Below are 12,834 nucleotides of genomic sequence, written 5' to 3'. Positions count from 1 at the left end.
GATTCTGGACAGTGATGGAGTAAAACAAACAGATAAAATCAGCCTGTATTACTATAATCTTGGCTCTTCAATAAAGAATATCCTAACAATTTTCTAATTCATGGGGAAATTGGATAATCTAATGTAAGCAGTTAAGGTTTGAGATCAATATTCTTTCTTTTATTATTTTTAAAATGAGCTGGAGCAATGAAAGGGAAAAAGCTTTGGACTAAAGCATGTTCAAATATAGAACGTATGAAAAATTTAAAAACAGTAAATAAAAGAGCTAAAATTATATTAGAAAAGAAAATAACCTCAAATATGGTAAAGAAATTTAAAAATATCAGAAGTGCTAAATAAAAGTCACTTGCAAAAGGCTGTGTAGCCTGAACATGGAAGTACACACAAAGTTTCCTTTGAGTATTAGAACAAATCCCTCCCATTGCACAAGTACACAGAGTGCCAAGGTAGTCATCATATAGGGAAATGAGACCATTTAGAACACATGGAAAAGAGTCGCCATGCTCCAAAATAGATCTTGGAAAGTTTATCACTTCCAAGTGAGTGAATAGGAAACTTGACTATTTTTAGCCTAATTAAAATTCAATGTATTTTTTACTTGCCATTTTTAGACCACTCTTTTTCTCTCCACATCATTAAAACCACACATACCATGGGTTTCTGACTAATTTTCATGTAAGTAATCAATGTATAGTTTTGAAATTCTATTTAAAGCCATGTTTTGCTAAGAGTTGTATTCTGCGTTTTGTTAGTAGAAATTGCACCTTTAAAATAGTAAAGCAGATTAGGTTTTTGCATTTGATTCTAATTTTTATGAATGAGATGTCAACCTGGCAAAGCACAATTTCCCTTTTGTGTAAACCACAATGCAGAGTGGAATACTATAAGCCTGAGTACATCCCATGACAGCTGTAGAGGTTAATATTTAGAATAAATAAGAAAAATCAGTATGTAATTCTCTTGACTTTCTATCCATGGATCTGCTGCTCAAAGGCACACAAAATGCAAAACTGAAAGACATTTTATATCATAATGACAGAGCTTTGGCTGTCATATATTTATAACGAGCACACTTCCCTTTTCTGATTTACTTACATACTGGAGCTAGACCTCCTTGGTTCATTTCCGAATCCATCATATTAGCTGTGTGTTCTTCAGTAGGATACTTACCTCTCTGTTCTTCAGTTTCCTTGTGAGTAAAAGCATGCAATAGTACCTACCTTAGAGGGTGGCTGTGAAATTTAAATACATTAAAATCGACAAAAGGCATAGAAAATTACTGGCTCATAGTAAGTACTATGTGTTAGCTATTATTACCATTATTGTTATTATTGAAATATTTCAATGTCTATTTTATATCCGAGTTTTCTTGAAAGTTTTCACAACTTACTTTTTTTTTTAGAAAGTAGAAATTACACATTTATGGGAATCAGGGGTTGATCAAAGTTTCACACTCGTCTCTGTTTAGATTATATTCCAATCAGTGCCAACACTATCATTTAATTTCCGAGAATCTACCAGAAAGAGAGTACTTTGGGAACTAAGTGGTGAATGTGCAGGGAGAGACAGAGTGCTGGTGAGCAGGTCAGATGGAAGGTTGTTGGAATGGTCCAAGTGATAGATGACAGTGGTCTGGCTACCTTAGAGGCAGTGGATATTAAGCTTTTAACATGCTTAAGTTTAGTATAAAGCTTCTTCAAGTTTGGGAATAAAGACTCAAACACATTTGATCAAAGAACACATCATTAACATTGACAATACACTTTTTTTTTTTTTTTTTTTTTTGAGATGGAGATTTGCTTTTGTTGCCCAGGCTGGAGTGCAATGGCATTATCTCAGCTCATTGCAACCTCCGCCTCCTGGGTTCAAGCCATTCTCCTGCCTCAGCCTCCCAAGTAGCTGGGATTACAGGTGCACACAACTACCCCCAGCTAATTTTTTGTATTTTTAGTAGAGATGGGGTTTTGCTATGTTGGCCAGGCTGGTCTCGAATTCCTGACCTCAGGCGATCCACCTGCCTCCCAAAATACTGGGATTACAGGAGTGGGACACCGCACCCAGCCAATTTTTTTTTCTTTTCCTGAAGGTAGTCCATGTTTACTTCACTATGTCATACTTTGCAGAAAGCAGGCGTTGTAGGAATAGGGCAAAATAAAAGTAATTAATTTTGAAGTAGGGGCAAAGGGGGTTTAGAGAGATATTGTGGAAAGACTCAAACAATGAGGCTTTTCCTTAGGAAAGCCGGCTTCTAGAATAAATGAAAATACTATATGAATGGTAGGTGCAGGACAAACTAGGAGAAGGGGAGGGGACATGAGAGACAAGTTCTGCCTCTTATACAATGTAATGCAGAGCCACTCTTATTCATGTGTTTAACTGTCTTTGAGGTCATCTATAAGTACATTAATGCATATATTTTTCTGCATTTCCTTACGGCTCCCTGCAAATTTACAGTTCCTTTAGGGAGAGCACTAGATGTGGAGTCAGAAGGCTGGAGTTTTCATGGCAGAACTATTACCTCCTGGTTGGAAAATATGTCATCTCTGCTATGGTCTCCTCTTTAATGAATGTATTGGGCTCCTGAATAATAATAAGGGTAAAATATTAGTTATCAAGAAGATACACAGCATTACTTCAAATGCTAGAAATGCCTCCTTAACAAATTAAAATGCAGACCATAACTTCCAGTTTTGATATTTGTGGACTCCACATTGCTACTCTTCAAATATGCCCAGATATTAATATTTTAGTAGCTGAGAAGAAATGCTAAGTTTCTCATTGACCTTGTAGTCACTAAAATAACACATCTAATTTGAAGAATATATACTTTCCTCATGGGATGCAATACAATTGTTTTCATTTTGAATGGGAAAAGAAGCCACCCAGTAAATTCTTATTTTTTTCTAAATTGGCCCTCGAGCAAGGATCATTCACCACTTTGCTGGGATTTTGCCTTAGTGCCACCTTTGCAGTCTACGTGATGTTAGTAATGAAAAAGTGGTCTAATATCCTGACCTTTCAGTCTTGTAGTAGGCCCAGTGAAGAAGGTGCTAAAGCAATTTGCATTATTATATACCCTGTGCCATGAACTTCTGTGAATCTTTGGCTAAAGAGATTCCATTCCAATGTCCATAAACACCAATGTTTTCTATGATACATCCTCATACTTGAAAGAATTCTATCTGTCAGACTTAAGGTTAGAAACAAATAATTATGCTGGAAGTTGGGTTAATTAATGGATGAGTCAAGTCAATCTAAAATTTAAATTTGGCAGCAGTGCAATTTTCCTTTCTTTTTCCCTTGTTGCCTGCGTTGACTTTATGAACACCTCACTAGAGAGGAAATCTCAAAAAGCAAAGCTTTTCTTTAAAAATTATTATTATTAAAGAGATTTTTTTCCTATAATACAATAAATATAATTTTCATATTTATTAAGAGCTGACACCAAACTAAAATCCATTTGCAATTAAATTTACTTGATGTCTGCCTACTTAATAGACAGATTTGGGACAGACAATAAAAACCTATGAAATCCTAGAAGAACTATATCACATTTCACTTTTTTTTTTCTGTGCAGTAATATTATGTTTGTATACTTAGCTATCTGGAATGTAAACTTAATATGAAGTGTGATCCTGAACTATTCCAGGTTACACCAAAAGGCTGGAATTTGGTTATAGGTATAGTCACAGTTCCGGTGGCCTGACTGAGTTGGAGAGCTGAGTTTAAAGCCTATAGAGACTGGCTGAAATATCCATTGAGAGAGGCTCCTAATTCTGTTACTTACAGGCTCTGATCATCTAAGACAATTAATATTCCAATTATATTAAAATAAAGAGATGTCTAAGTCGCCCTCAAAATTCCATTTGAGTACAGTAGCAGAGAGACCATAGTCTTTTGGTTTTAGGCGAACTTAGGTTTGAGTTCCAGCTCTGCCACTCAGAGATGTATGAACCTTGCTGGGTCCTTGTAAGTGTTCTGCCCTGTTTCCTCACCTATGGAATGGGCTTGATAATATACCATATGATTGTCTTAAGAAGTCACTGAGTATCATTGTATCCTGCACACAGTAAGGGCTCAATGAATAGTAGCTGTTTTTTTTATTGTCTATTTTTAGTTATACCTGGGAAATCTAGGAGGTATTAATATTAACTTTCGGAAAATCAGCTATTCAAACAATTTAGGATTAATTGCTTTCAGGGCTTGGATCCACATTAGGAAAATGAGAAGGAAAAATATTTAGTTTAGTTTTGTTTTTCTTGCCTATAAGAGGTATAAATACCACCTAAGTAGCTCCAGCCTAGTGCAAGAAGCAGAGGAGAAATAGAGGTATGACTTTGTGATTAAGAGGGCAGAGGGCTGTTGGGAAACAGTTCTGCATGATTAAACTGAATACTATGTTCTGAATATGTGTGCTATGTTTTAAATGCTCACTAAAGAAAACTAACTCAAACCCGAAATATAAGAATGAATGTTAAGAATATGAATGAATTATTGGTTTGGAGGAAGTACTACAGATGAATAGCTGAAAGCTCTGGGGAAACAGCTAGTTGATAACTTAAAACAAGAAAACTTTAAGCCTCAGTGTGCAGGAGGAAAAAAAAAACACTTCATTTATGGACACATTCAGGGAAGTTTTAACTCATTTCTCTAAGAGAAGAGAGGGTCTCCTGGATGTGCTGGGACAAAGAAATAATGGTAACTCTGTCCTTTGTAATCTGGTAGAGAAATAAGAAAATAATACAAAAGGGAGATTAAACCACCAGAAAACAAGTATAAAATGGTATAATTTGTGATTCAAAAATTGCTATATTTGGCCTGAAAAATTTATCTAGGCAACTTTTTTTTATAAAAAGGTTTTTTTTTTTTAATTATACTTTAAGTTCTAGGGTACATGTGCACAACGTGCAAGTTTGTTATATAGGTATACATGTGCCATGATGGTTTGCTGCACCCATCAACTCGTCATTTACATTAGGTATTTCTTCTGATGCTATCCCTCCCTCAGCCCCCCACCCCCCAACAGGCCCCAGTGTGTGATGTTCCCCGCCCTGTGTCCAGGTGTTCTCATTGTTCAATTCCCACCTATGAGTGAGAACATGCCACTGTCCTTGTGATAGTTTGCTGAGAATGATGGTTTCCAGCTTCATACATGTCCCTTTTTTTATGGCTGCTCTGTGCAACTTTTAAGTACACAAACAGTCTGGGAAATATTTGGTATATGCAGAAATCCTATAATTTCCAGATCATTATTATTGAGGGCAGGGGCTTATAAACTCATTTTTCCCCAATACACTATCATAATAAAGAGATTAAGAAAATTATTTCAATGAATGCATGGCAACAGAGAAAAATACTTTACATACTACATGGGTATTTAATATATACCTATATATTCATACACACGCAAACACACACAGCTCACATGCATGGGACCTCTGGAAACTCTAAAACAAGAGATATCAATCATGATGTGATATGACATCTTTGTTGGGGGGATTAAACGCTGTCCAGGAAAGGCTAAAAAGAAGGAAGCAGCATGTAAGTTAAGCTTTAGGAGACTGCACCTTTCAAAAAGGGAAAATAAAGTAAGGCAGGCGTCTCTCAAAATGATTGAAATTATTGTGTACAATCAGTGTCTCCATTTCCTCACTTCACATTTATTTCTCAACCCACACCCAACTCATGACTAAAATTGCTCTCAATTAAATCCAGTTGCGAGCTCTCAATCCTTATCCCACTTTATCTACTGGTAACATCCCGCATGAGTGCTCGCTTTCTCCTCCCTGGCTTCTATAAAATTACATTCTCTCTCTCTCTCTCTCTCTCTCTCTCTCTCTCTCTCTCTCCTGTAGTCTTTCATCTCTGTCTTTTTTTTGCAGGATTGTTTTCCATTTGCCTTTAAATAATGGTGTTTTCCAGGATTCTAAGATGTTTTACTTTTCTTTTAATTTTCTACCTTTAATTTTTTCCTCTATGTTTTCTTTCTTTATTCCCTGTTTTTACTTCTCCAGAGATAATATGCTTTATTCCTATGCTGTCAGCTGAAATAGATTCACTATGTCTCTTAAATTTATATTGTAGTACCAAATTCTCTCTTGAGGCACTAATTTCTATATCCACTTCTACTTAACATCATCACATGGATGAGCCAAAGACATTATTTTTTTCCTCCAAATTCAACTATTTATCTTCCCTCTCCAAAATATTCCTTGTCCCGACTTGGTGAATGATATCACATCTCTCTTACTATCCATGAAAGAGGCATGGAATTCATCATACAATTTTTCTGTTTCATCTCACCTCTAACTTCTGTTGTTCACCAAATCCTACAAAATCTCTCTTTAAAATAATTTCCTTTTTTTTTTTTTTTTCCTTTTCTGTCTCCAACAAGGAGGCCCTAATTGATTCTTCCCTCTGTCACTGCAGCAAGGCTGCGGGTGTCCAGTTAATCTGTATCCATCCTTTTTTCAATCTAATATGCCTCTTATTTTCCACCAGAGAGATCTACCAAAATGGCAAATCTGATTATTTCAGTAACCTATATTAACTCCTTCAAGGACCACCACTATCTTCCTGATAAAATGCAAACCCCTTAGTATGGTAGGCATGCAAGCTTCTTTGTGTATAATCTGTGTCCTTTAGACCCTGCTGGGGCGACAAAAATACCTGTAGTTTCCCCAAGTCACCATGTTGTTTCAAGCCACAATCTGGTATCCTGCCTGTAACACTTCATTTCTTCCCCTCTTTATCTATCTCATTCTGTTCTGTCATTTCAACGCTGACTCATATGCCCTTTAGGGTAACCTCCCTAGAAAATTTCCCTGATGCCCAGGTTAGTTGTCCGGCTAGACACCGTCATGGCATTTCTCTACTGGAATACATACCACAGGGCTGTATAATGTTTGTTGGTTTGTCTGTCTTTTCCATTCCCCATGAAACCAGGATCTGTGATCTGTCACAGTATCCCCTGACTAGGACATAATAGGCACTTAGTACATATTTATTGAGTTTTAAAATATGAGCAAAGCTATTAGGATGGAAATTTGTTAGACATGTTATGGGAGAAGGATTAATACATTTTAAGGATGGACGAAGGTAAGATTTGAAATGTTGAATTCTGAACCACCGGACAAACAAAGTGCAGGGAGTGAGACTAGGGTTGCAGCGAGACATGAAAACCAAAGAAAAGCAGCTCTACAATGGAACCATTGATGTAAAGGAACACACACACACACACACACACACACACACACACTTCAATTTTGAGGCAGAAGAATATAGACTGAGGTTGATATGCAAGGGCACAGGGTTGAAAGTGAAGAATGGACTCCAAATCAGGAGTCAATTTTTCTGGTGTAACTACAGCGTCAGAACTAAAATTAAGGAGCTGTTGAGGTTTTCTACCTGACTTGGATAGGAAAGCTAAACTAGGATTATACCATGAAACATCTTAAATACCAGGCTGAAGAGGGGTTCTAAGTCTTGCAGTCCTTGGACCACTACTGAATAATTATGAACAGAGGGGGAGAAATTAGAGATTAGAAAACAAGCCTAACCATGTTCTGTAACACTGAACTCAGCACAAAGAAACTTAATGTGACTGAATATTAGGAGAATAAATGTTTTATTAATGATAAAAACTTAAACTAGAGGTGTGGCAGTGATACTTAGAGGAAGAAAAGTGTAGCATCCACAGGAAAAACTGAAAGTAGTCTCAGACTTGATAAGAGAGAGGAAAGACATAAATTTTACTGAAATAGTTAAACATAAATTTCAGTGAAATGGAATAGTTAAATATTTCACTGAACCAAGTACTTTATTTCTTTGAGAAATAAGTCCTTGAGTTTAGATTATCTGTGTTATTCTGGTACAAAGAAATGCAGTTTATATGCTATTTTTAAAAAATAAACAGGGACTTTAATTTTTAACAAAGACAGAATCTTACACCTCAGGTATCCATTGGTACCCTGGAGGTACCAGGCAGCTGTGCAGAGCTGCAGGCATAGGCTAGGAAGTGCTGCCAGCTTCAATGAGGTATATGTTGCCTTGCCAACTTGTATTAGGGACATTTTTCTGTATTCTGTGATCCACTCTTTCTTCCCTGAAACATTTTTTTTTCTTAAAAACAAAAACAAAACTACATTCTAATCAGACAACACTGTTTTTGAAAAGCCAATTCAAGAAAATTACTGTTAGAAGTATTGAGGAACAGATACTGATAACATTTTTTCTACTGATTCTTTGCCAATGTTCTATCTTCATGATTCACTTTTAACATAAAATTTTAAAGATCTCAAACCTCTCTATATTGCTGGTTTTCTAAATGTATAGGGGAAGCCAGAAACATATTTTAATATGATTTTCTGTGTTTTGATACTAGAATTGAAAACAAGTTAGTATCATTATGAAAACACAAAGTCTTATCACTTGGTTTTATAACACTTATTATATGAAGCTCTGGAAGATCACATTCACATGGAAAAGCACATAGTTGTCACAGAAATTATGCTTTTAATTAAGTAAAAGATCCATACCTGATTGGGATGATTACTTATGTACTTGTCATTCTCTACTAGACACGACATCCTTGAGGATAGGGATATGACTTATTTGTCTATGTGTCTTCAAGCTTAGTGCAATGCTTGGCATATAACAATCAAAATTGTTTTGCATGAATGACATTTTAAAAAATATAACACATAGAAGTTACCATGTACCAGACACCTACCCAAATGCTTTACAAATATTAACTCATTTAATTCTTATTCTACAAAGAAAATTAAGGCACGGAGAGGTTACATTATGTGTCCAAATCACACAGATAGAAAGTTATGGAGCCAGAAGTCAAACTCAAGCAGAGCTGTGCAAGAATTTGTACTCTTAACTTATATTATCTCTAAATAAATGCTGCTGTTAAGTTGTAAAAAAATACAAATATGTATATAAATATATAATATAACCCATCATTGAACTTAAAAAGACCTGGGTTCAAATATATTTTTAATTTACTTGGTTCGTGGCTTTGAGCAAGTTCATTAATCTAATGGGTCCTCAATTTCCTCATACATAATAATAATAGCTTGTAACTCACAAGGCTACTCTTAGCTTAAAACATAATTTTTGTAAAAGTACTAGATTATCATTGGCACCGGGTATATGGTAGTTAGTGTGCCAAGGGGAATGATGCTATTTTCCTCTTTCTCCTCTTTCAAAAGGGTACGTATTTGTACCTTACACATTATACAGGTCTTAAGCAAAAGGAGATGAAATTGTATGTTTCATCAAGTATTATTTTCAACATCTCTTAAAGCTAGAGTTCATTTACTAAAGCATTTTCTGGATGGGCAGATCAATTTCAAACTCAATAGCTTGTTTTCTGGATAAAAAATGTTTTTCCAAGAAGCTGTTATGGTCTAAATATCTAATATCAAATATTAAAATATTTTTCTTCTAATTGTAAGATCAAGTTATACATATATATGTATGTTTATACATATATATTTATTTTTTTTAAAGAAAAAACTATTTGACCAGCAATATAACAAACAGCATTTATTTTTATCAAAAGCCTCCCACATCAATGAGTTCTACCAAGTCTGGTGGAAACCCTCTTGGTCAGTGGCTCTCAATCCTGGTTGCATATTACAATCACCTAAATAAATACATCAAATTGCAGACCCTTTCCACAGATATTCTGATTTGATTGAATTGGGATAAGGTTGAGCATCCGTATTTTTTGAAAGTTCTCCTATTAACACTAATTTGCAGCCCGAGTTGAGAATACTGGTTTAGATTATCATTGAAACCATTACCGGTCTCCTATTTCCATTTCACTAGGACTCTAATAAAAACCAACAGTAGATAATATTTTCATTCATGTTAACATTGACAGAGTCTGAGAGGTTCATCAAGAACAGAATTGCCATGGCACAACTAAACTAATAGTTAGCTCCCTTTCTTCAACTGATTAGAGCAAATGCTCTCCATCCACCATCAATCATTACCTCCAGTTTCAAAATGAGAAACAGAAGACGTATTTATATCAGCTATTTCTTTTTAACTTTGAGAATCATGAAACAAAACAACTCCAAGATTATCTATGTGTTCTTATAAACTGGTTATAATGAAGATTTCTTGTTTACTTATTGTGTTGATGTAGCCAATGAATAAACTTAGAACATTTTATAATATGACCAGATATTATTCTTGGGCTATAGTTCATAAAATAAACAACAGGTTAGAGGCATTGAACCAGAACAAATCCTGGCTGATGGATGTTTTGAGTTATGTTAAAATATTGAGTAGAAATGAGTATCCACTGAGAATACCAACTTAAACTGTAAAGGTTTTACAAATCTAATCATCTTAGTTTCTCTCATAATACTGCTGTATAACCAGCAATCTCAACTTTTTAAAGCTGAGTTATTTTACTACTGAACTCATAGGCTAGCAATATCCTATTAGAAATTACACTTTATAAATTCCATAATACTAAAAGCATTCCTACTTTGTCCTTAATGGTAAGTCAACTGGCCCAAATACATAAAATATTTGCTTTCTATGATCATTTAAGACAGAGTCAAACTCGGACACATTGTAATTTAAAGATTAGCTTTAAGAACTACATTGTAAAACTTTGACTTATTTTGAACATTTCACTTTCAATCACCGAATAATTTCAACAATTAGCCTTACATAGATAACTTGATTCCGGTTAACCACAGCCAGGAAATAGGGTCTCCTGAAGATCGGCAAGTGAAACTCTGCGTTCTCTTCTTGCATATATCACATAGTACTAGGTTAAAGATTTCATATAAAACTTTTCTTAGGTAGATTTGCTAAATAAAGTCTGTATGATAGTTTACTAATCTCAATTGTATTGTTGATTTTTGACTTGGACCTCAAGGAAAATGAATGTTTTGAGAAAAGGAATTAATTTGTTACAGCTTTTCTTGATGTCTTTCACCCAAGCTTGGGAAGAGCATTATGAAAAAGAGTACTCTTTTGGAAACTATGCACACAACATATTTTTCCTAATAGGTGTGAAGAATGGCTGCTATGCATAAATGATTGTTGGAAAACAATTCTCTGTAAAACATGACTTAACAAGCAACTCCATTCACTACTGTGCTCATTTCCAATATCCAGAACAACCATGACACATCTTATAGATGCCGATATTATCTGTTTGTCAGTTAATAAACACCCTTTGGGAAAATTCACAACTTTAACCCCCGTAATTTTCCTACCCAATAAGTTGGAAAATAAAACTTTTGAGGGAAAATTGATATGAACAACATAGTAAAAGTCACAAGAAATCAGATGATTCTTCAATACGAAACCATAAGTTGTTGGCTCTTCCCAGGACACCTATTTTTCTTTTTTCTTTATCAAGGGTAAAGTAAAGCATCTAAGACCTAGCTGACCCTACATGAGAACCACAGGCACCACAATCAAACCACATTTCTATAATCAAAAAGCAGGTGCCTATAGCACCTGCACTGTTAAACATCCCTTGGACACCCCAAATCGTTAAGTCCCGCTCATTTCCAAACCCTCCTTACCTGGAATTCTGTCACTGGGCGGCTGGGCACAGCTCAATAGAAGCAAAGCGTGTTCGCAGGTGTGGCTCCAGGGACTCTGGCGCTCAAGCTTCAGCGCCCATCTCCTGGGCAGTAGACGTCAGCCGCAGGGTGAGGTGCGGACGTGCGCACCTCTCCAACCCGGGAAGGTCCGCCAGCCGCGCGGCGCAGCCCACCCAGAGGCTGGGGGGCCTGGCTTTCCTAGTTTGATGTGAGAGCAAACTGCGTTAGTCTCAGTCCTCCCTCTCCGCCCCTCTCCTGGTTTTCTGACACTTTAAATCTGTCTTAGGTGGTTCAGACCCAAGTCTAGGTTGTATTATCAGCTAAAAGACAACTGTTCTTTCCCCTGGCTTGCTTTCTACCCCCCCAGAGTCCGGGAGGCTCACCTTCCCGGCGCCTTCCTGCGCTCGCCCAGCTGTGAAGCTGTGCGCAAACTTCTCCTGACTTAAGAGTCTCAATCCTAGCCTGCGCTCCCGCCCCACCCCCACCCGCCTCCCGACAGGCGGCAGACGAGGTGGCTGTAGAATTGATGAGAGCCAGCCCCCCTTCCCAGACCCCGCCGCCCCAGTCAGCCCCCTCCTGTCCCAGGAGAGGGAGGGGCGAGCTGGTGAGCTCCGTGCGCCTCGCGCCAGCCCCAGTCGCCCCGGCCCGCGAATGGGGCTGAGCTCGCGGCTGCTGTCTCGCTCCAGTCGGGGCTGGGGCTCACCCTGCGAGTCCGGGAGACTAAAGCGCCGCGTAAACATAGGAAGCAGGCGAGGGACCCGAGTTAGACCTTGAGTAGGGAGGGAGAGGGGGGCGACAGTCTGGGCTGGGAGACAGCTTTCTGGGAGCCCTATCCCCTCCCTGGAGGATGCAAATTCCGGAGGGAGGTGAGTTTCCACAAGAACCTTACCTCAGAGACGTTGTGACCCTGGCTTCTTCAGCACCAGGGAGCCTGTGGAGGGAGGGTAGGTAGTGGGCTAGGTAGTGAAAGTGGGGTGAGGGCGTGGGAAGGCGGCTGGCTAAGAGCTGGGGTGCTAAAAGGAAAAAAGAGCTGAGAGGAAGGAGATGAGAATAGACACTTTGGGGGTCAGGCAAGCCCTGGGAGAGCGTCCGGAGTTGGGCGGCTGTAGGCTGGGGGCATAACTTGGATTTGGAGAAAGAGTGCCCTCCGTGTAAGGGACTGCTGGTGGGCACAGTGTTTTAGGGTGAATGAAAACAGGACGGCGAGGGAAGACGGGGATATGGGGTGCCTGACTTGGTGCCCGAC

The 12,834-nt window shown here is 37.8% G+C and overlaps 1 protein-coding gene across 2 annotated transcripts in view; it reads right to left on the bottom strand.

Moving 5' to 3' along the window:
- The window catches only part of CALCR (calcitonin receptor), a 153,259-nt gene extending 141,255 nt beyond the window's left edge, over positions 1-12,004 (bottom strand). The window contains exons 1-2 of one of the 2 annotated variants that reach the window (XM_055269989.1): positions 11,972-12,004; positions 11,568-11,786 (exon numbers count right to left, since the gene is read on the bottom strand). The gene's annotated coding sequence lies outside the window, so the exon portion shown is untranslated. Of the gene's footprint in view, positions 1-11,567; positions 11,787-11,971 lie in introns of those variants that run through there. The other variant, XM_055269990.2, reaches the window with a different exon arrangement.
- Between the last annotated feature and the right edge of the window lie 830 nt (positions 12,005-12,834).

Source organism: Symphalangus syndactylus, chromosome 3 (genome assembly GCF_028878055.3).
Source record: "Symphalangus syndactylus isolate Jambi chromosome 3, NHGRI_mSymSyn1-v2.1_pri, whole genome shotgun sequence".
In the NCBI taxonomy this organism is placed as follows: Eukaryota; Metazoa; Chordata; class Mammalia; order Primates; family Hylobatidae; genus Symphalangus; species Symphalangus syndactylus.
The sequence above is the reverse complement of the archived record's forward strand: the minus strand, read 5'-3'. Positions and strand labels throughout refer to the sequence as shown.